The sequence below is a fragment of the Macrotis lagotis genome, chromosome 1 (assembly GCF_037893015.1).
Source record: "Macrotis lagotis isolate mMagLag1 chromosome 1, bilby.v1.9.chrom.fasta, whole genome shotgun sequence".
Taxonomy (NCBI): Eukaryota; Metazoa; Chordata; class Mammalia; order Peramelemorphia; family Peramelidae; genus Macrotis; species Macrotis lagotis.
This window is the reverse complement of record NC_133658.1, coordinates 122,252,211-122,280,193: the sequence shown is the minus strand read 5'-3', so window position 1 is coordinate 122,280,193 and position 27,983 is coordinate 122,252,211. Positions and strand designations below refer to the sequence as shown.

The window sequence follows — 27,983 nt, the reverse complement described above, 5'->3', positions numbered from 1 at the left end:
AAACAAAATTACTGTCCTTTAAAATGTCACATTCTTTTTAGTCAGGACAAATCAGAATTTGGAATTAGTTGCCAAATTTTAAACTTTTGATGCTTTAGGCTTATCACAGAGAAATTTGTTTACTACAATTTCTGTAATAGAAATGTTTGAAAATAATTGCTCCTACTCTACCAATGACCTTTTCTTGGTCTTCAGCCCGGCCACACCTATTATGAAAGAATTCGTCTTCCCCTCTTAAGGATAAGTAGATAAGAGTCTTTGTTAAGATACACCCTTTATAAAGTGCTTGCCAAAAGATTGTCATATTTGTTTCCTACTGTATTTTTTAAGCATTCTCGAAACACCTGTATGCCTTGAAAAATACTCATAACCTGGTCAAAAGGCATTCTTCCAAGTTTCCCTCAGAAGGAGAAAGACAACTGTTGAAAGAAAGTCATTTAGCCTCTTTGATGCCATACAACGAGATCTTCCACATTTTGCCAACCTCGACAGCAACAACCTGAAAGGTGTATGGTGCCTTGCTGTGATAAGAAGAAAGGTCAGTAGATAATATCTCTACTCTTTCAGAAAACTTGGCAGAGGGGTTTGTTTAGTAGCTAGACCTTACCTTGCCCTTTTAAAATTACTTCTTTTTGCTGTCATTTTTAGATTTAGTAATAATGAGAGCTACATCAGTCTGAATAATTTCTGTTTGAAGGTATTAAGCTCTATGAATATTGAAAGAATATCATATTCTCAGTTTTGAATGGTACTATTCATAATTCAGAGCTTCTGTTGGAATGATTTGTTTCAACTGGAGGACTATTTTTTAAATAGAACTATTTAAGCATGTGTTGCTGTCTCTTCTCGTACATCACAAAATGAAGTTGTGTAAATGTTGAGTTATTGTGAAGCACTGTTAGAAGAGCACTCAGACTTCTGAATTTGCAGTTTCATTAAAGAAGCTAGGGAAGGGATGTTCTGGCTACAGTTTTAATTGCAAGAATTGTGTTGTTCTGGAAAGATTTTAAATTTTCATTGTTTCCTGAAATTTTTTTTTGAAGGGTAAGAGATGATTATAAATTGTAAACTTGCTGGACATAGAAGAATTTTTATTTTTAGGTATTGGCAGAGGTGTATAACTTACTGGTCCCTGAGTAAAAGAAAAAGTAGATTCCTTTTTTTCCCTTTTATTTCTATTGTACCATAAAATTTACAAAGTATTTTCCTCCACAACAACCCTAAGACATAGATAATACAAATATTAAATCTCTTTTTTTACAGGTTAGGGATTTTATGTAGATTTTCTCTCATATTTGCTATGAATGGCTCAGAGGCTTAGTCAGAAATTAAATGGTTATTATTCTTTTTATAACACATTTTATTATTTTTTCCCTTCTCAGTTTTTTTTAAGAAGACTCCAAAACTCAAATTAAAATTTAATTTCCTAACTAGAATAAATTGTGGTTTTCCTGCATGGAGAGAAACAATGCATAGGGAAGTTTTTATTCCTCATAACTACAGTATGCTAGGTAAATTCAGGGGTCAGAATAGTGAGCTTCCTTTTCTTTGGTCAATCATCAGGCAGATGAAACTAATGGGAGCAAAGCAACTGGGGCTGATTCAACTTTTTTTCCTCTCTCTCCAGAGAATTTATTTTCCATTCTACCTCCTAATAGTACTGTAGCAAGTGAATTGAGAACATGGAACTGAAGCCCAAGTGACAGTAGAATAGAGAGCAAAGAAGATCCACATTGCTTCTCTGCCAACTCTTTCTTGACCTCTATTAGTAAGAATTTTTACACCCCAATGACAGCTTAATAGTCACAACCTCTTTCAGTTGGTATCCCTTAATGCTGCAGAGGAGTGGAAACCATGTTCCCTTTTGTCTCTCTCTGACATATTAAGGAGCTAGTCTGAATTAGCAAACTGTATGTTTCTATAAAATTGATTGTTTCACTTATGAACAGTTTCTTTGTTTTTCTTCAGTTTTATCTGTGCTTTGACTTTGGTAGTATGTTTTGCTTAGGAGAATTTGAATTTGCATAGGAGAATCTGAAAATTATAGAATGATGAATGAAGAACCATTGCACTAAAAGAAAGACTGGCTAAGAAAAACTATTTAACAGGATCCTAGATCCAGAGGTATAAAGAACCTTTGTTATTATTCAGTTATTTTTCAGTGGTGTCCAACTCTTTGTGACTCCATTTGGGATTTCCTTGGCAAAGATAATGGAGTGGTTTGCCATTTCCTTTTCAGTTTATTTTTCAAATGAAGTAATTGAGGCAAATAGGGTTAAATGAATTACCCAGGAATACACATCTAGTATCTGAGGCCAGATTTTTAATTCAGGAAGATCTGTCTTCCTGATTCCAGACCTGGTGCTATATCCACTGTACCACTGAGCTGCCCCTTAAGGGACTTTGGAGGTTACAAGTGCAACTTCTTCATTTTGTATTTGGGGAAATGGAGACTCAAAGAAGTTAAGTGTCTTTCCCAAGGAAAAAAAATTGAAAATATAGATCATAGCAGAAAAGAATAATTTATAATTGCTGAAGGAATGTAAAAGTAAATTAAAAAATATTCAATCTTGGTCAATCAGTAAACATTTTAAAAGTGTCTACTATGTCTCAAGCATGATGCTAATCACTGAAGATATGAGGAAAAGCAAAAGACAGACCCAACTCTCAAGGCACTCAATAGTCTAAAGGAGGAGGCAACATGCCTACTTTTATGTGTAAAGAAGATACACACTCACACACACACGTATACCCCCCCATATATAGATATAGATATATATAATATATAATAAATTTGGAGGAAATCAACAGAAGAAAGACATATTGAAGTAATCAGGAAAGGCTACTTGTGTAGGATATTAGCTGGTTCTTTGGAAGGCAGAGAAGTCAGAAGTGAAGATGAGGAATGAGAGAATTCCAGGCATGGAAGACAGTGAAAATGTCTCAAGTTGGGTGATGGGACACCTTGTATGAAGCAAGTGATGTTAGATTGCAGAGTAAATGGGATTGAGTAAAGTGCCAGAAGCCTGGAAAAGTAGGAAGAAAACAGTTATAAAGGGATTTGAATGCCAGAGAGCTTTATTTTAGATTTCAGAAGTGATGAGAAGCCACTAGAGTTTATCAAACAGGGATGATAACATAGTCCAGACCTTTGTGTAAGGAAGATCAGTTTAATAGTTAGTGGAGGATAAAGTAGTGGAGAGAAGTCAGGGAAGCCAAGCAAAGACTATTTCAAGAGTTCAGGTGTCAGGTGATTAAGGGCCTTCACCAGGGTCATGGCCATGTTAGAAGAGAGAAGGAATGAAGAAATCTGACAAAGGTAGTACTTGGCATATAGAGGGTAAAAGAGAATTACACTAGTTGTAAGCCTAGGTGACAGAGAATGATGGTACCCTCATTGGAAAAGGGAGAATTTGAAGAAAATATAATGAGTTCAGATTTTAACATGTTGAATTTAAGGTTTCTACAGGACATCCAGTTTGAGATATCCAGTAAGCAAATGAAGATGTGAGACTGAAAGTCAGGAAAGAAGTTGGATAAATATTAGATCTGAGAATCATACACATATAGAGGATAATTGAATTGACTAAAGGTATCGAAATCAGTGAGCAGAATAGTATGGATGAAGTAGAGAACGGAGTCCAGGTCAGAGCCTTGGGAGAAGCCCATGGTTAGCTGTCAAGACTCATGAAGTTCAAGCAAAGGAGACTGAGATGAAGCAGAGAGGTAAGAAGAGAATTAGAGATAGAACCATGAGTCAAAAATTCAAAGGGAGAAGAATGTATCATCTTTGAGGGAGTCAGCAATGTTGAAGGTTGCAGAGAGGTTAAAAAGGATAAGGACTGAGAAAACCATTAGATTTGATAATTAAGAGTTCATGTGTAACTTTGGAGAGAATAGTTCTGCTTGAATGATGTGACTGAAACCCACACTGCAGAGTTAAGAAGAGAATCATAAGAAGTAGAAGTGGGGTGACTAGGTGGCACAATGGATAGAGCACTGGCCCTGGAGTCAATTCCAGCCTCAGACACTTAATTACCTAGCTGTGTGGCCTTGGGCAAGCCACTTAACCCCATTGCCTTGCAAAAACCAAAAAAAAAAAAAAAGTAGAGGCACTGGTTGTAGATGACTTTCTTAAGGCATTCAGCCTCAAAAAGGAGTAGAAATATAGGATGATAGCTATTGGGATTGATGGATTAACAAACTGTAATCCAGACTCCTTTCTCATGCTTCAGAAAAACTCTTCATCCTGGAAGGTCAATTCAAGGGTAGAATCCACACCCTAGGCAATACATTCAGTTCCTGTAGCCCCTCCCAGCTTGTTGATGACTCTTCCTTAACTTCCATTTAAGGAGACCTCCCAGGCCAACATCACTCCCTACCCTTTGAACTTCCTTTTATATATTGTCTTTTCCCATTAGTATGTAAGCTCCTTGAAGGCAAAGATTGTCTTTCTGCTTGTGTTTGTATTCCTAGCTTTTTAACATAGGGCCTGCCACACACTAAGTCTTAATATGTGTTGTTCACTAAGAATTTGTTAAAGATAGGGGAAATCTGGGCATATTTATAGTTATTAAGGGAGCAATAAGTAGATAGTAAAGAGTGTGAAGATAAGAGAAAATGGGAAACATTTACTGGAGAAGATGGAATAGAAAGGGATGAATTATACATGTAGAGGAGCTTGCTATAGTGAGGAGTAGGGTCACCAAGGCAGGAGATAATGGGGGGGAGGTTATTAAAAGATATGAGGAAAAGGTGAGAAGAGGAGTTCTTGGTGAATGGCTTCAATTTTTTCAGTGAAATATGAGGCAAGATTCTTAGTTGAGAGAGTGAAGGGAAATCATATGGAAGATTTAAAGAGGGATGACAAGATTTGAAAAGTTGCTATGGTGAATGGAATAGTAAATTAATTATATAGATATAAAAGAATTGTCTTACTGCAGGTAAGGCCCAATTTAGATTACATAATATAAATTTATTGTGGACCTCTTCAGCACAGTTTTGTCTATTTATCTAGCTTCATCAGCATCACAGAAATAGTAGTGAGGGCAATATGAATGGTGGGAGAAATACTCCAAGGCTGAGCCTTGGCAAGGTAAGATTGATGATAGAACAAGGGGAATAAGGGGAAAAGGAAATTACAAGAAGAAGATAGTGTAAAGATGAACTGCTTTACCAAGGGGTTCAGATAAGGAAGAGGTGAGAGTGTGTAACTAGTATAATGTGATGGCACTGAAGACATTGAGGAAAGAAGACTGTCTTGGAGATCTGTAAACACCAACTAGCAGAATTTTGACTGGGCATAAATAGGAATTGAAGGAATCTCAAAGGAGAAGATGTTTCTAAGTAATGGTAATAGGGAAACAGCCTGGAAGTGACAATGAGGAATTAGGAAAATTGCATTTCTCCCACCATGAGTCAGAATTCAGTGGAGTGCAACCAATGTTGAAAACAGTGTCTAGGGAAGTTTCAGAGTCAGTCTTTCAACCCCTATCTTTCATGGATCATAGGATCATAGATTTTAGAACTAGATGGGATCTTGGAAGTTATCAGGAGCAACTTCTTCATTCTTCAGTTGAGATAAAGGCTCAGAGAGATCAGGACACATGATTCACATAATTTATATATAAATTCAACCATACATTTCCTTTGGGGAAAATTTTTAATTTGTCACAGAATAGTTATATAAATGTGAAAGCGACTGTTGAATTTTCCCAAGTATAGAATGTTTCCAAAAGAAACCTTTACCCTTCTACCTTTGTAATCAAGACTCAAATTTAAATAAATTTGTAAATAAAATTTACAAAAAACTCCTCATAGAAGCCCTCTTAAGTCAGTTAATATAAGCAGGAAATATTCTCATTTTACAGATAAGGAAACTGAAACTCAGAGATTTGTCCAAGATAATACTTGCTCACATATGACTGTCAAGATTCAAACTGATGACATATCCAGTTTTGTTACCACTATATCATTTACCTTTCATTTTAGAGATCTATTTATTTCTCACATATTATGAAAATATTTTTTTACTATCAGATCATTCTCCTTTCCTTATTAATGTGTTTCCATTTTAAACAGACAATTTTTTTCCTCTGGATAATACCTTATTGCTGACATGGAGGTAAGTGACCTGATTCCTTATAGACCATATCAGCAGGACTCAATTAGTAGCAGGTCATATCATCCCAGAAAGACTTTGAGTACAGCTGAATTATATTATTATCTGCCTTCTAGGTACAAGCCTAGCTAGGAAGAGAGATTTGTTACCTGTTGACTGGCCATGATGAATTCTATGATTATTGAAGTCCTGGAAACAAAAAAGAATACAAAATAATCTCTCAGTTCTGTTTACTCTTTTACTGCTAATATGGTGAGACTGCAGAGTGATAGAAAGAGGGACAAAAGGTGCTAAGAATCAGACAGATTTATAAAAAATTAACTTGAGTATTGGTACTCTTTGTCCTCAGTTTTTAAAGAGATGATCATACTTATTGCAACATCAGAAAGTAATGAGAAAAACCAAGGATTGTTTGGCTATAGCCCAATGAAGTAGTCTGAGACCAAGTTTTGAAATCAACTGAACTTGAGTTTTAGCTCTGGCACTTACTGGTGGTATAACATTGGGCAAGTCTCTTGACCGTTCTGGGCCTGAATTTCTTCATTTGTAAAAGGAAAGGATTAAATTAGAACCATCTTTGATCTCTTTTAGCTATACATTTAGGAGACTAAGAAATTATTTCTTAGTTTAGTAAAGCAATTTTCTTTTTTTCTATCAGTTACTAAAAATAAAATAAAATCACTATTGGGAATGCCTTTAAGAGCTGAGCAATGTTGCTGAAACCTTTCTGGTTGCTTAATAGGGAGGAAATTTTGGAGTCAAGTCTCTAGCTTGCAAGTATATATTGTTTTTTGCCTTCTTTAAATAATGTGTTATCTAGTTCCTGGAATAATATCCATAGTAGAAATTTAGGATCCTTGTCAGTGACAGTAGTGTCATGGTCATAGATCTACAGGTAAGGAAACTAATGCCCAGAGAATTTAAGTAACTTATTTAAGATCATACATATATATTAAGTGACAGAGCTGAATTCAGGTTTGGGTCCACTAACTCCAAATTCAACCTTCTTTCCATTCTATCCTACTGCCTCTATATTCACTTTACTTTCCAGTTTATATTATATTTCTTTTTTTTTGCTTATTGATGTCCACCCATGTGACAAACAGAAAAGAATTTGTAGCCTTTGAAGTTCCATGAAGTTTAAACCACAATTTTCTGTATGGTCACCTCTTCATTTTTGAAGAAATGAGTAATTGGTTTTCATATTTTCTAGGTATTTAGTGTATCTTTTTTATTACTTATCTCTGAGACATTATAATGCTCATTAATATCTATTGCTAGAAGATGGATTCAGGAAAGCTAAAGAAATTAAGCTGTTAGCTGCTTAATTAAAAAAAATTGGAGAGATTGAAAGATAGAAAAAAATGAAGTTTGGGGTTTAGTATACATTATTGTACCTTTTCATATGTACGCTTATTATCATTGGTAATTATCTGGAGTAAATGAAAGTTGACTGGAGTCAATCTATATAGTTCCTTGGTAAGTGAAGTTGATTAACTTTTCTTTTGGCACAGGATTGAGTGGTGCTCTATCCTAACTTTTGTTCAATTCAATTGATAGAATCTTCTACTCATTTAAAAAAATTGGTTTTAAGGCCAGTAATTTCTGTACCTGTTCTGTTTTCTGCTATTAGAGCTAAACATCACTAATTAGCTTTTATATTGCTATGTTGTTCAGCCGATAGAGACTGAAGTTGATAAAAACTGCTTAGAAATGCAATCTAAACTTCTTTAACTGGAGTGGATTTGTCTGGTAATTTTCCAATATCACTGTGATGGTTTTCTAATATTTAAAAGTGGGAGAAGTTATGTCATGGGGGAAAATATGTTCATGATTTTTGGGGTAGATAGAGGGAAAGAGCATGTAAAGGGGCAAACTGACTTCATATTTTCAAAACTATTTATTTCTTTATTATTTTTAAATTTTTCAAGAATATTTTACTAAAACCAACATGAAATAAAAAATTCAATTCAAACTTGCTTAGTAATTATTTTCCATTTAAATGAATAAAATGTGAATTATTTCAATTATTTCCTCTTATTCCTTATCAGACTTATTTGTCAATTCTTATTTACCTTTCCTCTTATGATAGTAATTACAGTATACTCCATTCTTTAAGTGCTGCTTTTAAAAAATTTTTTATTATTTCATAAACATTTTACCAGGATTTTTGTATTTTTAATATTTTTATTTCCTAGTTGCATTTTATTATACCAATGTACCATAATTTGCATACCATAATGTGCATAAAAGTTATTAAAACTTTTAAACAGACAACTTTTTTGTTTCTGTTTTTGATAATACTTTTAGTGTATATTCCCAATGATGGAATATTTAGGTCAAAGGGTAAGATTAATTTTGTAGCCTTTAATTCTTCCAAATTGTTTCTTCAAATTTGTAATTCCATTAACAGTGAATTTATACATTTGCTATCCATAATACTGAACAGTATTGAATTTTATATCTTTGAATCATTGTTGATAATTTGATATATGTATGGGAGGTGAATCCTAAATGATATTTTAATTTGCATCTCATTAATGATTAGAGAAGCAGTATTTTCACTTGAATAGTAAAATGAGAAAAGTGATAATGTCTTTGACCAGGTCTATGATCTTGGAAAGTCATTTAATAGCTTAGAACCTCAGTTTCTTTACCTGTAGAATGAATAGCAGGATGACTTGGATAATTGGCTAAAGACCCTTCCAGCTCTGACACTATATGGCTATTGTTTTAATATATTTCCCTTAAAGCTAAGGTTCTTAACTTTTTTTTTTGGTTTTTGCAAGGCAATGGGGTTAGGTGACTTGTTCAAGGTCACACAGCTAGGTAATTATTAACTGTCTGAGGCCAGATTTGAACTCAGGTACTCCTGAACCCTGGGCTGGTACTTTATCCATCATGCCACCTCATAGACTCCTTTGGCCGCCTGGTGAAGCCTATGGACTCCTCAGAATAATGTTTTTAAATGAATCAAATAAAATACATAGAATTATAAAGGAAATCAATTATATTGAAATTCAGCTTACAAAATATTTTTTCAAAACTAGTTTAGAGATCTTAGATTAAGATTTCAAAGATTTGATAGACAAAGGGCCAGATTCTCAGTATGTCATTCACTCGTTCTTTTCTAGCCCATGTTAGTCTCTTCCTTCCAAATAAATCTGGCTTGTGTAAAAGCTATCATTGTATTGTTGTTGTTGTTGTTCCCCTAAGTTTATTATTGTATTTATATTTTTTCCTTTTAGAAGAATCTCATTTTAGGGGTATGAACAACAGTGTGAATTTAGGAATTATGTCCAATTTTGCACATTTAGAAAATAAGATACAATAAAATTAAGTGACTAATCTGTAGTCACTCAACTACAGAGTGACTGCTCACTGAAAACAGCACCAGCTTGTTGATCAGAAGCCCTAGGTTGACCTCTGATAAAACCTATGGGACCTTGGCAAGTCATATAATCTTCTTGGGTCTCATATGTAAAATGAGAGTATTGTATGAGATGGCCTTCTAACACTAGATCTATGATTCTACATGAATTCTGGTTTTTACTACTCTTAAGCCAAATTCCTTCTGTTTGTTTCAGCCAGATTCACATCAGAATTAGAGAAATCATATTTACACATTTTAAAAATGATTTATCAGGCTACCTCATCTTTTTTTATATGACAATTTGTTATTGTCTTAAGTAAAGTTTCGGTGCCTATTAAAAACACAATCCATAACCATATTATTAATGCTTTGTTTCCCAGAAAATTTCATTAATGAATGAGTTAAGTTTTTTCTCTAGCAGTAATATATTTGACAAAATATTCCTCTAAAGATTAAGTTTGAGAACTCCAACTAATATGAAAATTTAAGTAAGCCTCTAAAACCTGATTACTGTGTATAAGCTTCTGACAGTTGATATTTTATACATTGAAACTTACCTTTATACTGTTGGTTAATGACTATTCATAGACTTTTTTGAGAAGATTATTAATATGATTAAGAAATAGAGCAGAAGGGGTGGCTAGGTGACACAGTGAATAGAGCACCAGCCCTGGAGTCAGGAGTACTTGAGTTCAAATCCAGCCTCAGACACTTAATAATTACCTAGCTGTGTGGCCTTGAACAAGTCACCTAACCCTATTGCCTTGCAAAAACTAAAAAAAAAAAGAAAAGAAAAGAAATAGAGCAGAAGACAGATTCTATTCTCAATACATTTTTATTACTATGAAATAAAAAATGAAAATTGATTTTTAAAAGTCAATTTTGTTCTCTGGTCTGTGAGGTTCAGAGCATGTGCCCAAATATACTTTTTAAACATTTTTATTTTTCCTTTCTCAGTTAAAGATGTTAGCACATATTCTAGGTTGCACACAACCCAAAGTGACAGGACTCTGCTGTCTTCAGCTCAGTGGAAATTGGCAGTATCTCATCTCCTGTAAACAACAGTCTGACATCAACTCTTGAAATGGTGATAAGTAACCCAACTCTAGAAATTTTAAGTTGATCAGGTTGTTGAAAATTTATCATAATGCTTGATAATTTTTGACTGTACCTTTCATGAATAAGAATAAATTAATGACAAAATAATATAAAATTCTTAATTTCAGACATAATAGATAAAGGTTTTAAATGTAAAAGGTAATTAATATGTGTTCTAATCTTCATATAGTAAGTCTGGCTTGTAAATTATTACTTTTTTGTATCCAGATTCAGAATTGGAGCACAATTGAAACACAAGGAAGTCTAGCATTTGATTTTATATTATGGTTGATTTTGTATGTTAATATATATTTGGCAAGGTTTTAGTGATTATTGTTTTATCATTATGTTCCCAGAACTTAGCACAATGCCTTTCACTTAATAGGCTTTTAATAAGTGCTTGCTAGATTTGATTAGCTTCTAAGTTTGTTATATTTAATCCAAATAAAGTTGAGTCTGAAATTATAATGTTTTTGTCTTCTCTGTCTTTATTTTTGTTCACAAATAATACAAATATCTTTTCATTTTAAGCATGGCTTAATTATAATGATTTAAAATTTGTTTCTAATCAAATAGGGATATAAATAATCTAACAAATCTTATTTATCTCTTATTATATTAAACAGGTGAGTAAGTTTCTGATGCTTTTTAGATAACATTTGAATTTTGTTTAAGGAATCATTCAAGTAGTATTTATTCCCTCAAAGTTATTCCCTTTGTTTCCTCAAGCATGACAAACAGCAATCATGGCATGTGTGTTAGATTTTTTAAAAAGTATAAATGAAAGTACTCATTCTGATTCAGAGACAAAATCATTTTATTACATTTATTAACAACTTATTCACATAATTATCCTGTAAAAGACTGTGTTTTGCTGTTCATTTTGCCATTGAAATTGTATATAAGCCTTAGGGAATTCTAAGAACTCAAAAATAGTTAAAATTGAATAAATTCTGATATGTAGGTAACGGGAGGGGGCACAAAACAAACATGAAAAACCTCAGTTACAGACTAAGATTTGAATATTAACCAGGAAAAAATTGAATAGATTTTTCACAGTTAAAATGTGCTCTTTTAAAGTCTTTCTACATTACCTTAAAGTATTTAACTATTTTTAAAAACACTTCTATTTTCAATTTATATTTCAAATTATGACAATTAGAAGTACAATTTTCACACAAGTGCATAATGATAGATAAGTAGAGTTTAGGAATAACCCCTATTGGGGGAATCATCAAAAGTTGCATGACACTTTAGGATTCTTAGTTTTGAAAGTTATATTGGAGGACGGCTAGGAGGCGCAGTAGATAGAGCATTGGTCCTGGAGTCAAGAGGACCTGAGTTCAAATCTGAATTCAGACACTTAATAATTACCTAGCTGTGTGATCTTGGGCAAATCACTTAACCCCATTGCCTTGCAAAAATTTAAAAAAAAGTTTTAAAAAGAAAATTTGTTGTTATGTACTTGAAGAAAGCATATAGAATCTTCTTTCAGTTAGTCCCTAACCTCTTTGTCACTTGAAATCTATTCTGAATTACTTTTTCTCACTCTTGGTCTCTGAGTCTTTGCCTTACCTGTATCCTGTGCTTGACCTGCACCCTCTTCTTCCATAGAATCTCTCTTTTTGTTTTTGATGCAGTTCAAGAACTATCTTCTGCCTAAAGCCTTTCCTGATTCCACCCCGCAGCTGTTAGTGATCTCCCTCCCAAACTCCTTTATGTTAACTATTTTATATTTATTCTATATTTACTTAAATATGTGTTTTTTGTCTCCTCTGTTCCATGTAAGTTCTTCCAAGTTGAGATTGTTTCATTCATTATATTTGTGTCACCAAAACTAGGCATCATGTATGGCAAAATAGCAAGTATGTGCTTAACAAATACTTGTTAATTTATTAGTTGGTGTATATTTAGAGTATTCCAGCTAATTTTAATGTTGGCTTAATAAAAGCATATTCAGGGTGATTAAATGTTACCAGATGTGGTGTATTAAAAAACTAAATATCATTTTTATTAGGTTTTTGCAAGGCAATGGGGTTAAGTGACTTGCTCAAGGTCACATAGCTGGGTACAAATATCATTTTTTAAAAAATTTGTTACTGTTTTGAATTTTCCATGTGTTTGCTGTTCCCATGAATAGATTATTATAGATAATAAATAACTTGCTATATCAGCAATTTCCATAATGTAATACTTTCTATATTAATACCTATGCAATATTTAATCAAAATATCTTAACAAAAGGAAGGTTAAAAACATATATTTTTGATGGAATAGTTGAAAAATGAATAAGAAATTTAGTATAGTCTTTTTTTAAAGTAAGAGCAGAAATGAAAATTTGACCAGAGTTTTCAAAGTATGGTATCTCTTTTTTTAAAAAAAATAAGCAATATGTGGTGTTAGTGGATAAAGCACCGGCCCTGGAGTCAGGAGTACCTGGGTTCAAATTCGGTCTCAGACACTTAATGATTACCTAGCTGTGTGCCTTGGGCAAGCCACTTAACCCCATTAGCCTTGCAAAAAACCCTAAAAAATAAAAATAAAAATAAGCAATATGAAGGAAGAAGAATGGATAAGGTACCCAGAACCAACCTCAACAAAAAATTTGTTACTGCAATCTCAACATTATTCTCCTCTTTCTCTAAGTGTCAAAAAATAAGAAGAAGCAGCTGCTAGCCAAAGCCTTTCCCTTCCTATCTTCAGTAGGAACCTGAAAGATAGGATTCTTGCAGAGGGAACCTGGTACATACAGCATACCAAGAAAAGGAGTGTGGAAGAGTGTACCCCAGCATAATGCACTAGTAGATCCTTTATTTTGTTGTCTAGATGACAACCCATTTGACCTGCTGAATATCTTCTGGACCTAGCAATCACTTCTAACTTACAACAGTGTGCCTGTGATTGTATTTGTCAGCTTAGAAGAGCTGAAACTTTTTAATCAATGAATTGAGTTATCCTAAGTACAAACACATTAAGGGTGAGGTAAGAGGACCCAAATTGTAGCACACTTTCCATTTATCTTGAAATGATCAAATTCAGTTCATGGAAGCTAATTTGAAGAACCAAGTTGAACTTCAACTTGAACTCTCAAAGAAACAAAGCTCCTTGCTTTTCTACAGTTCATCAGTGCCATGTGAATATATTGCAAAATAGAATCTTGACTCTTTCTGGAAGTATTTGTAACTTTTTGGTCTAATACCACTAATTTTCCTGGGAATATTGCTATCATAATATTCATTTCTGTTGTTTAGTAAAGGGCAACCAGGTTTTCTTTGCCTCACTATAACCATTTAACTTTTCTCTTCCAAATACATTTGGCCAGTGTATCCAAATGAAACAATTTTTTTTTTAGGTTTTTGTAAGGCAAACGGGGTTAAATGGCTTGCCCAAGGCCACACAGCTAGGCAATCATTAAGTGTCTGAGACCGGATTTGAACCCAGGTACTCCTGACTCCAGGGTCGGTGCTTTATCCACTATGCCACCTAGCTGCCCCTGAAACAATTTTTTTCTACATGGTTCATACTAGGAACAAAGTAATATAAATGTTTCATGAATTGAGTAGATGTAGTTTCACTTAAGACAAGCTCTGGGGCAGAAAAGATCTATCTATCTGTTTTACTTTGCTGTATTTTGAGGAACCTGATCCTATCTCCCGCCTTTATAACCCAGATTTGGTATTTTCCAGTGGGTATGTGATAAACCTGTAAAGTGTTAAGAAATGTTAGTTTCTTCATTGACTTACATCTAATGCTGCAGGGAAAGTATAGTTATGTTCACTTTTTTATAGAAATGATATGCTACTTTCAAGTGTTATTGTATGAGATGTATACCTTGACCCCTGAAACTAATTGACCTTTAGTACTAGACATTGGAAATATCATAGGTGAGAGTTTGTGGATAGCACAATTTTAATTTCAGTACACAAGAAATATTTATGAAGGCATCCTTTGTTTTGTGTCTTGTATTTGAGATGAATGTTAAAGATGATCACTTTGGAATTTTGAAAAATCACCCTAAAATTCTCTCAGAAACTGAAGCATAAAAATTAAAAACAAAATAAATTTGTAATTATAGTATTAAGTTTTACCTTAGGCATCATGGTTAGAATTTTTAATGCCTTTTTTACTGAGAAAATCTCATATTATCAGTGTTTTTTGACTATTGAACATTAGTAACCATTCTGATTACTTATGGTAGATTTTTCAAAAGAACTGCATAGAAAGTTATTCAGATGATTTCAGGTCTTCAGTGGGAGTAGTACAGCTAAACTCTGAAAACCTATAGGAATTTATCCTGAATAATTTGTGCAGACTTCAAATTAAGTTGAATTGATAGGGAATAGAGAAAAAATCTGAAATAATTACAGATTCCATTATGCCAGAGGGATTATTTTGCCAACAAAAACAAAATGAATGATTTTATATCCCTGATTTTCAGAATACAAGTTTTCATTTGCAGGAAATGCTACTGAAGTCAGATATGCTGTATTGTGCACCTTACAACCTTCCATGCATGAAATGTTCCTTCCTCAAGTTCATGTAAACAGAAGTAGAATTGTGCTGTAAGTTTCAAGGGAAAGAAATAGCCTCCAGTGGAGCAGGTAGAGACAGAAACTGATGGATTTTCCCAGAAGGAGAGATTTTTCTTTTTTCTCATCAGTTTAGAAGATTCATTCAAATCATTAGTCTTCAGATGCATGTATCCATCTGTCCTGGTTCTTGCCTGACTCAATACAGGTCTAACCCATGCTTTTCATTCCCTCACACCTTTGCTTCTAACTCCTTGAACTATTGAGCTGTATTTGGTTATAATAACTGACCTTGTCCTCAAACCAGATCCAAAGAGAAATATGTAATGTAACTTTGTGAAAACAGGAATGAATTGGGTCAGCTTTAAAGGAAAACAAATAGTTCATTGAGAAAGTTCTGTACAATACATATTTCCCATCACAAAATCTTATTGCCCCAAATCAGGCCAGAAATGTTGGTAAGTTAGAAATGAGTCAGGGGCAGTTAGGAGGCTCAGTGGATAGAGCACTGGTCCTGAAGTCAGGAAGATTTGATTCAAATCTGGCCTCAGACCCTTGATCCTTGTTAGCTGTGTGGTCTTGAGCAAGTACCTTAGCCCCATTGCATACCCGCAAAAGAGATAGAAATGATTCATGTGACCTCATAAGAAAAGATATTAAAGAGGTCTTCCCCTTCAATCAGCCATTTATTCTCCTATGTTTCTCATTTTATAGTTTTCATTTTTTTTTTTAGGTTTTTTGCAAGGCAAACAGGGTTAAGTGGCTTGCCCAGGGCCACACGGCTAGGCAATTATTAAGTGTCTGAGACCGGATTTGAACCCAGGTACTCCTGACTCCAGGGCCGGTGCTCTATCTACTGCTCCACCTAGCTGCCCCTATAGCTTTCATTTTTATATCCAAAGAACAGAATACCAAAGTTAAATTTATATTTCCTGGTACTATTATAACCACTTTATTTCATTTCATTTATACATTTCTAGATAGTGGGTCAAATCCCTTTTTAAGAAGTAAATGAGGGGTGGCTAGGTGGCGCAGTGGATAAAGCACCAGCCCTGGAGTCAGGAGTACCTGGGTTCAAATCCGGTCTCAGACACTTAATAATTACCTAGCCGTGTGGCCCTGGGCAAGCCACTTAACCCCGTTTGCCTTGCAAAAAAAAAAACTCTAAAAAAAAGTATATGGGGAGGATGTGGGTAGGAAATTCCATAGATTTTCATAGGCTCAGAATTGACGTCACATTCAACCCAATTACAGTTTCCTACTTGTCATCTTAGTCCCAAGATAGAAAATAAGAAATCGAGCATTGCACGTCATACATTAAAATGTCAGGAAGACAAGTTAATGTATTAGTTGAAACTTGGCATAAATTCAACACTGATGTGTTTATTTCATTAATTTTAATGCTGCATTAACAATTGCCAAAATAATGAATTTATCTTCTAAAATGGTACTCGTTGATAAGTTCCGGAAGACAGAAGCTTATTACTGATCTTTTGTTTTGTTTTTGGAAACTGGGTCTCTTGATCTCACCCAAGCTAGAAGTACAGTGGTCATTCATGGGGCTGATACAAAAGTTGATTGGTATGGAAGTTTTAATCTATTCAGTTTTTCCCAGTTTGGGTCAGTTTGACACATCCTTAGGCATTTTGATGTTACTTTAATTCTGAGGGATCACCTTATTGATACCAGTTGGTATCAGATACTTGATCAATTTTAGCCCAGAACTCCTAAACTGAAGTAATCCCCCAGCTTCTATCTCACACTATAGCAGGGATTATGGGGTATGGACCATCATGCCCAGCCTGCAAAGTCTACTTCATTTTGTATGAGACTTGCTTTTTACCAAGAAATATTGGAATTTGGTAGATATGGAAAATTTCTTAAGCTATTTTCAGATTTTTTTTATTAAAACAAAACACTAGCACAGTATTTATGAATGTTTTCATTAAACTTCCTTTAGCAGTATGAAGAGTGATTCACCATTTTCTGATCATCTTACTGTTCACTATGTGAAGGAATCTGTTAGGAAATTAAATTATCTTAGCTTTAGATAAATATGATAGCTCACTGCAATCTATAAGTCAAAGAAAGACTAAGGTCTTCTATTTTTTTTATCTTACTAGTTAGCTGTCAGCAGTCAAAGGAATGATTCCTGTTGAAACACTTGAATCTCCTGCCCCTATCTCAAATTACATTGAGAGATGACAGATGGCTGTATAACAGCAGTGGCACAGAATGACTCCTGAATGGGACATGAACAAGGCAGAGCCAAAAGTCTACTGATATAGAGGAATATATGTAATGACTCTGGGAGCATTATTAGTATTGTCAGTCATATAACAATGTAATTAAAAGGGAAAAGCAACCTCCAGCTCAAAGCCCTAATTTCTCATCCCTAAATGATCTTTAAAGTAACTTCTGGTTCTGAAGCCTGTTCACCTCCCCTCTGTTTTGTATGTCTCATTCTTTGGGTATTCTCTATTTACCCTTCACTAGGTCAGAAAGACAAATGCATTCCTGTATTAGCAACACCCAGTAGGGTAACAATAATAATTATCCTAAAAATGTTACAATTTAGAGTGAAATGATTGGATAAGGACAAAAATGCACACATATGTAATATTAAAATAATCTGATTGCACTTATAATTAATGACTCTTCTAGTTGTTTGTGGTAGTAACTGAACACACAGAGGTGTATAGTCTTTGCTAATTATATCCTTCAGCATGCATTTAGGAACTATCTGGGAGAACAGAATACATTTCTTCACCTTTTATGAACTTGTATAGTTGACCAAAGCTGATAAAATTGGGATGCAGATAAACTCTTAGGTGAACATCATCTTTAAAACTGAGGAAACAATGTGACTTCTGGGATTTCTTTGCCCCAGATACTCACAAAAAGTTACTATGTTGCATATATACTTAAAGAAAAGATATTGCAATGTACTTGCAATATGTTTAAGTTAGTATTACATAATACATGAATATATAGTGGCATGCTCTTAAGTATGGTCGAGTCAAATGGATGCACTTTTTTGATAGCTAAAGAACAATGGCATCTTAATGTCTGACTGAAGAGAAATACAATTGTTGGATTCATTAAAAAGGATAAATTTTACATTTTTGTTAGGCCTTGTCATTTATTTTAAATAAGATGTGCCTCTGTTAAAGATATTATTGTCCTATAGTAAATGGTACCCTAAAATTGTACAACCCTTTTATTTCACAAGAAGAATTCAGGTTCACTCACTTCTTCTGCATACTGATACACTCTTAAACCAGAAAACAAATGAAACACTCAACTAGTCCATAAACTTTCCCCATAATTCCCTGGAAGGCAATTATATTTTAGGATTGCTGAATAAGTCCTAGTAGTATACAAATAATTCACTTTAAAAGAAGGGAGTAGCAAGGTTTCTTGCTACCTTTTCACTGCTCTTCCACTCATGTGGGTCATTTATGTACTCTTTCTCTAGGAAGGACATTGTTCAGGAAATTTTTTTTCTCTCTAGATACCAGACCTAGGATTTTAAAGTCAGGGTGATTCATGACATACCCCACCTCCCCTGCTTTAAGGGATCATGATGCCTAGGAACTTTAAAATCTTCTCTCAATCTGACTGAAATGGCAAGCATATGTCTGATTCTTCTGGAACTATTATCAATACCTTGGTTTTTAATAAGTGACAATTGAATAGGAAGGTAAAGTTAGGGAATAACTGTGGCATAAAAAATAAAAGACATTAATAAAATTATTTTTAAAAATCCTTAGGCTGGTCCTGTGCCTTTTAAAGAGGAATAAAACCCTTGAAAGGCCTTTATAACCTGACCTCTTCTTACCTTTTCAATATTCTTATGACTTAGTCCCCTCCAGGTTCTAGGGATTTTGTCAAACTTGCTTTTTCTCAAATAAGATATTCCATCTCCCACCTCCAGGAATTTTCACTGACTGTTAGCCATTCCTGGAATTTTCTCCTTCATTTTTACCTCTTCACTTGCCTGGCTTCCTTTTAGTCTTAGCTCAAGTCCCACCTTTTTCATAAAACCTTTTCTAGATCTTCTTCTCTCTGTGTCTTACCTAAGCCAATCTCAATTGATTATATATTGTATGGGTTTTTTTGTTTGTAATTGTGTGGTCCTCTCTCCCCCTTATACTGTGAGTTTCTTGAGAGAAGGGATTTGCTTTTTCATTTTTTATTCCAAGCATTTTGCACAGGGCCTAGCACATAGTAGGTACTTTAAATTCTTCTTGACTAATTTTTCCTTGATCTCCCCTTACCTCCTGCTTACAGGAAAGTATTTTTTTTGTTTCTAAATTTATTTATTTATTTTGTAATATAATACCACAGAATCTCAGAGTTGCAGGAGACCACGGAAATCATCAGGTTCACCTGTACTTGAACAAAAATCCATTTTACATTATATCCAACAAATGACTATCTATCCTTTCCTTGAAGGCCTCAAGTGAGGATGAAACCAATTACCTCCCAAAGTAGTGTATTATACTTCTGGATAGGTCTAACTCTTACTTACCTCAAATTTGAATTTCTACCTGGTGGGACCATGCAAAATAAATCTAATCCATTTTTCATTTGACAACCCTTCAAATACTTGAAGATAGCTTCCATTCCTCCCCACCCCTTTTCTTTTTTTTGTATGTGAAACCACAAATCTTTCTTCCATACATTTTTACTAATCTTCTTTTTAAGAGATTATAATAATTCTAACATGTTTGTTTAATCACTGTTCAACTTGTCTTTCTAAACTTCCCATTATCTATGCTTTTTAAAAAAATACTACAAATGATCCTCTTTTTTTTCTGTCCTCTATCACAAATCTCCCTCTTCTTCCCTTCTTGCCAAATACCATCCCCCCTTCCCAGTTTAAAAATAGAAATCTCCCATTGAAATAAATAAACAATCAAGAAAAATATCCTCATTTACCATGTCTAAAATATTTATCTTAATTTGCCCCTTGAGTTTGCATCTCCCTCTCCCTCTATTCCATTGTCTTTGCATGTCCAGGCTAAATATTATTCCTCATATGTAGATCCTAGAATTGAATACAATAATTCAAATGTGTTCTGATTCAGGCAGTTACAGCCTTTATTATTTACTGAGTCCTGAAGAATATGCTTTTCTTGGCGTAGCCTAAAACTGCCATAGCTTTATTGATTGCTAGTTCACCTTCTACTCATAGTAAGCTTGTAGTTCACTTAAAAATTACGGGTCTTTTTTAAGAAAAGTGCTGTCTTGTCCTGCCTCTCTTATCTTGTATTTGTGAAGATGATTTTTTTTAATGACTAAGTGTAAAGTTTTGCATTTGTCTCTATTACATTTCAAATTTCATTTTACTCTATTTCCCCAGTGTTCTGATAGACTATAAGGATCTCTTTGTGTTAACTTTCTTTCCTATCTTTGTATCATCTGCAAATTTGATAAGTACCCTATCTCTCCCTTTAAGTCCTCAATAAAAATTTTGAAAAGCACTTATCCCTGGGATATTCTGCTGGAAATCTTTTATTAAGGTGACATCAATTTGTTAGTTAACTCTTCTTTAAGTCTGGCCATCCCAACAATTCTGAATTCCCCTAACTGTACCATTCTTTTCCACTCTAATGATATGAAAGACTATCAAATATTTTTCTAAAATTCAAAGTAAACTATATCTAAAGCATTCCCTTGAGCTACCAGTTTATTAAATTTGTCAAAAAGGGAAATTTGATTAGACTGCAATTATTTATTTTGATTATACCATTTTGAGCCTTTGGAATCACTATTTCCCTTTTCTGGATATTTACTAACTATCTCATTAATTCTAAATTTTTGCCAGGGTTTTAAATTGACTCCCCTACCTTAACTTAGAGGATGATTCCTTTATGCAAAGGAGGCATAGTAGCATGTGGTTTCTTACCAGCTGAAAAGAAAGAACATCATCTAAACTGGGATGCACATATTAGAGTGGGAAGACCTGATCTTGAGTCTTGATTCTGCTTTTCCCTAACTTTTGCCAATCATTTAATTTCAGTGAGGCTATTGACTCATTTGAAAAATAAAGACAATTAGGGGTGGTTAGGTGGTATAGGACCTGAATTCAAATGCAGCCTCAGATACTAAATAATTGCCTAGATGTGTGACCTTGGGCAAATCACTCAAACCCCATTACCTTAAATAAAAACAATTATATTCACATTATCTGCCTTATATAGTTGTTGCTGTTTGTTAAAAAGTTAATTATTTTTATGGATATCCTCCCATATAAAAACAATCATAACTCACTTAATACTGAGTTGAAAGAGACCATTGAACTTGTATCTCCTCTATAACATACCTGACAGGTAGTTATCTAATCTAGATATAGTTCATCATTTGGTATTCTGCTAGTCTTCTATCCTGTTGAGATCTTTAGGTATCTTGCCTCTGTCAGTTAATCCAGAAGTTGGAAAATTATGGGGCTTTAGGGCCAAGGCTAAGAATGAGATTTTACATTTTTAAAAATTCCTCTAAAAATGTTTTAAAAAATCATTCTGGGGCGGCTAGGTGGCGTAGTGGATAAAGCATTGGCCCTGGAGTCAGGAGTACCTGGGTTCAAATCCGGTCTCAGACACTTAATAATTACCTAGCTGTATGGTCTTGGGCAAGCCACTTAACCCCGTTTGCCTTGCAAAAAAACCTAAAAAAAATCATTCTTAGCTCAACAGTCAGTAATAAAAGGAGAGGAGGGAATAGTTTGGGAATTTTTGAAATCTGTTAGCTATCCTACCTCTCATCTATAGGTTTGATGGCCATGTTGTCACTAACTTCATTTAATATGATGGTAAATGCCAAATAGAACAGAGTCAAGAACAAGAGATACCAAATTGAAGATATTCTTTGAAGATTATCACTTTTTGAATGTGGCCATTCAGTTAGTTACAAATCCACACCACAGTATTGTCATCTATCTTGTACCTCATCATCTTATTTATAAAGGGTTTTTTTTTTTTGTCAAAAGCTTTACTTAAATTCAAATTTGCAGTGTCTATAATTTTCTTATTTACAAGGGAGCTAGATGATACAATGGCTAGAGAACTAACCTTGGATTCAGGAGGCCCTGAGTTCAAATCTAGCCTCAGACACTTGATTCTTACTAGCTGTGTGACTTTGGGCAAATCTCTTAACCCTGATTGCCTCCTATCCAGGACCATCTCCAGGTATACTGATTCATATCTGACCACTGGATCCAGATGACTCCAGAAGGGAAATTGAGGCTGGTGACTTACTCTTCACTCAAATTCAATTCAGGAGTGTCATGGTGTCATCTCCCTCATGTCATGGTCTTCTTGAAATTGAAGGATAAATACTGTCTTCAACTTATTTTCCACTTTAGTAACTTGAATAAGGAATCTCATGAGTTCTTTTTTTTTTTTAGGTTTTTTGGCAAGGCAAACGGGGTTAAATGGCTTGCCCAAGGCCACACAGCTAGGTAATTATTAAGTGTCTGAGGCCGGATTTGAACTCAGGTACTCCTGACTCCAGGGCCAGTGCTCTATTCACTACACCACCTAACTGCCACCTCATGAGTTATTCTTGATGAATATATGCTCATTCTTAGTGATATCTACTTCCTTTTCTAAGTGCTTAAAAGTCATCCCTTCAAAATTATGCTCTTAAATCATATCAGACATTGAAGTCAGATTCACTGTCATGTAATTTTGAAAATATCACTATAAAAAATTGAACATATATTTATCCTTTATTCCTAGAGCATCTCCTCCACAGAGAGGCAGCTAGGTGGCATAGTGGATAGAGTTTTGGGCTTGGGTTCAGGAAGATTTAACTTCAAATCTGGTCTTAGATACTAATTAGTCATTTGCCCCTGGGTAAATCACTTTTGTCTATTTACCTCAGTTTTCTCATCTGTAAAATGGGGATAAAAGCACTTACCTTTCTGTGTTTTGAGGATCAAATGAGATAATATTTGTAAAGTGCTTAGCAGAGTGCTTAGGACATATTAGGCACTGGAGAGGAGATGGCAGGTTCACAGATAAATAAATACAAAGTTTATGCAAAATAAATGCAGAGTATTTTTTTAAGGGTAAGGGGGTGATGGAAAGAATAATCAGAAGGATAAGGAAAGGTCTCTTATAGGAATTCCAAGAGATAAGAGTTAAGGAAAGATGATATTCCAAACCCAGGTAAAGAAACTGAGTTGAGATACTGATTGCCATGTATTGGGAACAACAAATAATCTGGGAACAGTATGAAATGCTCCTGGAAAGATAATTTGGAACCAGCTTCCTAGAAGTAGGGAACCACCTGAACAGGGAAATGACATGGTCAGACCTGTGACCTGTGCTTTAGAAAATTATCTTGGAGATTGAGTGAAGGTTGGATTGAATAAAGGTTAAACAGGAGTCAAGATCATCAAATAGACCATTGTAGTAGTCTAAGTAAGAAGTGCTGAGAATCTGAACTAGGGTGTATAAAAGGAGATAAATGAGAGAGCTGCTGTGTAGTTAAAATTGACAATACCTGGAAAATGATTGGTTTTGGAGATTGAAGAAGAGTAAAGAGTCAAAGATATTTCTTCTTTTCCCCCATCCCTATTCTCAGGTTGTGAGTGTGGGTCTGCTAGAAGGATGGTAGTACTTTCAACACAATAGAGATGTTTGAAGGAGTGATGAGTTTAGGGGAAATGATAATAGTCTGTTTTGGACATGTTGAATTTGAGATCCTGCTTGACTGAAGATCTAAATATGTAGAGTTGGGAGTCACCATTGTAATTGAATTTATGAGAGTTATGATATTACTAAAAGACTGAAGCAAGGGAAGAGGTGATGACTTTAGGATGGAGCCTTAGGAGCCAGCTAGACTACTATTAATAAATGGTTCAGTATGTATAGTGATTCATTAAAGACTAAAAAAAGAGTATTCAGACCAGGTGGGAGAAGAATAACCACCAAAAGAACAGTGAATACCCAGGAAGAGGTGATCAGCAGTATGGAGGACTGCAGAGAATTCAAGAGAGTTGAGGATTAGGAAAAATCGATTGAATTTAGCAATTAGTAGATTGCCAATGACCTTGAAGTAAGAAATTTCAGTTGAGAGATGATGTTGGAAATGAGAGTGCATAAGACTGAGAAGTGAGTGGGAGAAGAGGAATATGGAAAAAAGGAATATAGCAACTTAATAGGAAATTGGCCTATAAAAGGGAAGCAAGATTATTTGGAGAGTAGTTGCTTAAGGGGCTGATGGGATAAAATAAAAGACTTTTTTAAAGGATTGAGAAACGTTCAGGTAATAGAGGGGAAAAAACAGTGGTTGCTTAGAGATTGAATATTGGAGAGGGGATTGGCAAAAAGAAGGCTCCCGGAGGTGAATAGAGGCTTTAGGATCAAGGTTACAAGTGGAAGGACTGAACTTGGTAAGAAAATATCTTTTCACCTGAGGCTGGAACAAGGGGAAAAGAACAGGTGATGATGCTGAGAGGTATTGAGCAGAACAAGGATTTGATAATAAATTCCCTTTGTTTTCTCAGTAAATTAGGAAACTTTAGACAAGAAGGGAGAGAAAAGAAGTGGCAGAGGTTTTAAAAGCAACAACCTATTTACCTTTAGATTCCTAAAGATAAAGGATAATAAAATAATACCTCAATTTAATTCAATAAATGCATATCATATAAATTTCATTTTTCAACCAGATGACTTAATTTTATCTTCAGGATGATCACCTTCAATTCACTTTTTACTTTCCCTTAATATCTGCAAATATAGTAAGACCAGTACGTAGTTCTTTGTAATCAGTCATAAACATTTATTAAATGCCTACTATGTACCAATACTGGGGCTATAAATACAAAATAGAAAGACAGCCCTTGCCTTCAAGGAGCTTAGTATCTAATGGGGAAGACTACACAGAGAAAGAAGTTAAAAAAGGAAAGGGGCAGAAGTACCAGAGCATAATGGAGAAAAGCAAAGGAGCATAGATGAATGGGAAATGAAGAAGATGACTTGTTTGGGCTAGTTAACATAAGAGATATGGATAATGTCTTTTCTCTTGAATCATGCAAAACTGCTATTATGTTTTTTAACTTCTAAAAAGTTTAGCTAAAAAAAAGAGTTCAGCTTTCTCCCATCTTAAATTGGGCTAATAAAACTGCTTATTTAATCTTTGCTGAAATCTTGTCAAACTTCTTCCCTTTGAGCTCAATTTCCAGTTCTTTGCCACCACAGAGATGCCATGAATATTCTTGTACAAGTGATTTTTTTTTACCTTTTTCATGATTTCTTCAGAAAATAGATCCAGTAGTGGTATTGTTGGATCAAAGGGTATGTACATTTTTGTTGTCCTTTGGACATAATTCCAAATTGTTCTCCAGAAAGTTTGGATAAGTTCACGGCTCCACCAACAATGTATTAGTGTCCCAGATTTCCCACATCCCTTCCAATACTGATCATTGTCCTTTCTGGTCATATTGGCCAATCTGAGAGGTACCTCAGAGATGCTTTAATTTGCATTTATCTAATCAGTGATGATTTAGAGCAATTTTTCATATGACTATGAATCACTTTGATTTCCTCATCTGTAAATTGCCTCTGCATATCCTTTGACCATTTGATGGAGACATATTTTTACCAGAGGTGTTCACTGCTGTTATTAGGAGATACAGCAGAGTCCAAGTTGAGGAGAGATAGCTTATAAATGATAGAGTCTTCAAGATGCTACTTTTGGGGAAAAAAACTGTATATACAGGAAATAGTAAGAAAATGAGAAGGGTCTTTTGTCCAGATTGTATAATTATATTTATATAAAATAATATAAACTGTACTATATATACATGTATATAAATATTATGTATATATTATACATTATTATATAATATATATTATGTTATGTCCTTTGATGGACAATTTGTCCATCAAAATGGATAAACAGTTCAAAGGGTCATTGATTAAAGCTCAAAAATAAACATGAAGAAGAGGTCAGGCTGATGAGCAGGATAATTTCAGAAAAACCTGGACTTGAGTGAATTGATACAGAGTGAAGTGAGCAGAACATTGTACACAGAAACACTGTACATAGGAACAGCCATACTGTATAATGAGCAACTGTGAATGACTTAGCTTAGCAAGACAAACAATCCCAAAGGACTCATATTGAAAAATGCTGTCTCCAGTGGAAAAAAAATTGATTGTCTCCAAATACAGATCAAAACTGACTTCCTTCTTTCCTTCCTTCTTCCTTCCTTCCCAACTTCCTGCCTGCCTACTTGCCTGCTTGCCTTCCTTCCCTCCTTCCTTTAATTTCTTCTCTCTCTCTCTCTCTCTCTCTCTCTCTCTCTCTCTCTCTCTCTCTCTCTCTCTCTCTCCTTCCCCTTTTCTTCTTCCTACAGTAGTATCATTCTCTGGCTTTTTTGTTCTATTCTTTATTTATTGTATGTATTGATTTATTTATGTTATCTCTCCCATTAGAAGGTAAGTTCCTAGAGGTCAGGAACAGTTTTTATTTTTTTTCTTTGCAACTATTGCAGCTTTCAAAAATTGATTCTTTATAATTTTTGATTTGTAATTAATATATGTAATACTTTGTTATTTTCTGTCATGCCTTACTCTTTGTAACCCCTTTTGGGGATTTTTGGCAAAGATACTAGAGTTGTTTGCCATTTTCTTCTCCAGCTGAGGCAACTGTGACCAACAGGATTAAATGATTTGCCCAGGGTCACAGAAGCTATCATCTGAAGCTGTATTTAAACTCAGGTCTTCCTGATTCCAAATCCTAAACTCTATCTACTGTACCACCTAGATGCCCCTGAAATCCTAAGAAAAAGCTTAAATGATTGTTGATTGTCTGATTTCCTTTGTCTGGCTAATGCATGGATTAACATTAATCTTGATAATATATGATATATTAGTCATGATTTATTTTCTTTACATGCCCTAAATTAAGTCTGGCCTAATTTTTTAGAGTATAAACCTATGAACCTATGCCAATTTATGAATATGAATTTACTTTGAATTCTGTTCTTGAACATTCAAGGAATAGAAAATATATCCTCTTTATTGTTTTTGTAATGTTTAAGTATGGAAAGAATTGAATATGTAGGTTCATCCTAGTCATGCTTCCCTTTACTCCCTGACTAGAGCCTCCTAGACTAGAAACCATGACCATCACAAGGACTTTTCTTCTTTCAACTCCAGAATGCCCATCCCACAGACTCCATTGCCCTGATTAGTAAGTGTCTAATTATATACAGTTTGTCTCCTGCCATGATTCACTTGACTTCCCACATATCTTCTTGCTACACAATACTCTCTGCATCTTCCCTTTTTATATCACTACTGGAAAATATGTGTCAATCTACTCTCCTATGACTTCACTCACCAACCCCTGTAACTTTCCCTGCCCCAAATTACCTCCCTGTCCATTATTCCACCGGATTTGTTGTTTCCTTCTATTAGAATCAAACTTCTTGAAGGCAGGATCTATCTTTGCTTTGTATTTGTATTTCTAATTCAGGACACAATACTTGTGCCTAACAGGTGCTTTTGAATTCACTCATTCATATTAAGGCTTAGTAGATCATCTCTAGATATTTATTATATATTGTTAACAAGGAGTTCTTTTTTTTTAATTAGCCTACAAGAAGAGATAGTCATAACAACCAAACTGTGTGATCCTTATAAAAAATACAAGCATGGAACTAATTTTAAATTTTAGTTGAGTTTTAGGGATAAAAATTTCATTTAGAGCAAGAGCATTTTCTGGGATACTTTCATTGAAACTGATAGTGATATGTATCATTTACAGGGTCATTTTAGTTGCAAGGATATGATGAGAGCATCAATTGGATTTGTTGATAATTGGTAACAGTGTTTTAAAC

General features: G+C 34.4%; 1 protein-coding gene across 2 annotated transcripts in view; it reads left to right on the top strand.

Annotated features, from left to right (window-relative positions):
* SERTAD2 (SERTA domain containing 2) overlaps positions 1 to 27,983 on the top strand; it is a 139,929-nt gene that overhangs the window by 14,320 nt on the left and 97,626 nt on the right. The window contains exon 2 of one of the 2 annotated variants that reach the window (XR_012472570.1): positions 331 to 26,471. The exons of the other annotated variant lie outside the window; for it this stretch is intronic. The gene's annotated coding sequence lies outside the window, so the exon portion shown is untranslated. Of the gene's footprint in view, positions 1 to 330; positions 26,472 to 27,983 lie in introns of those variants that run through there. 2 annotated transcript variants of the gene reach the window in all.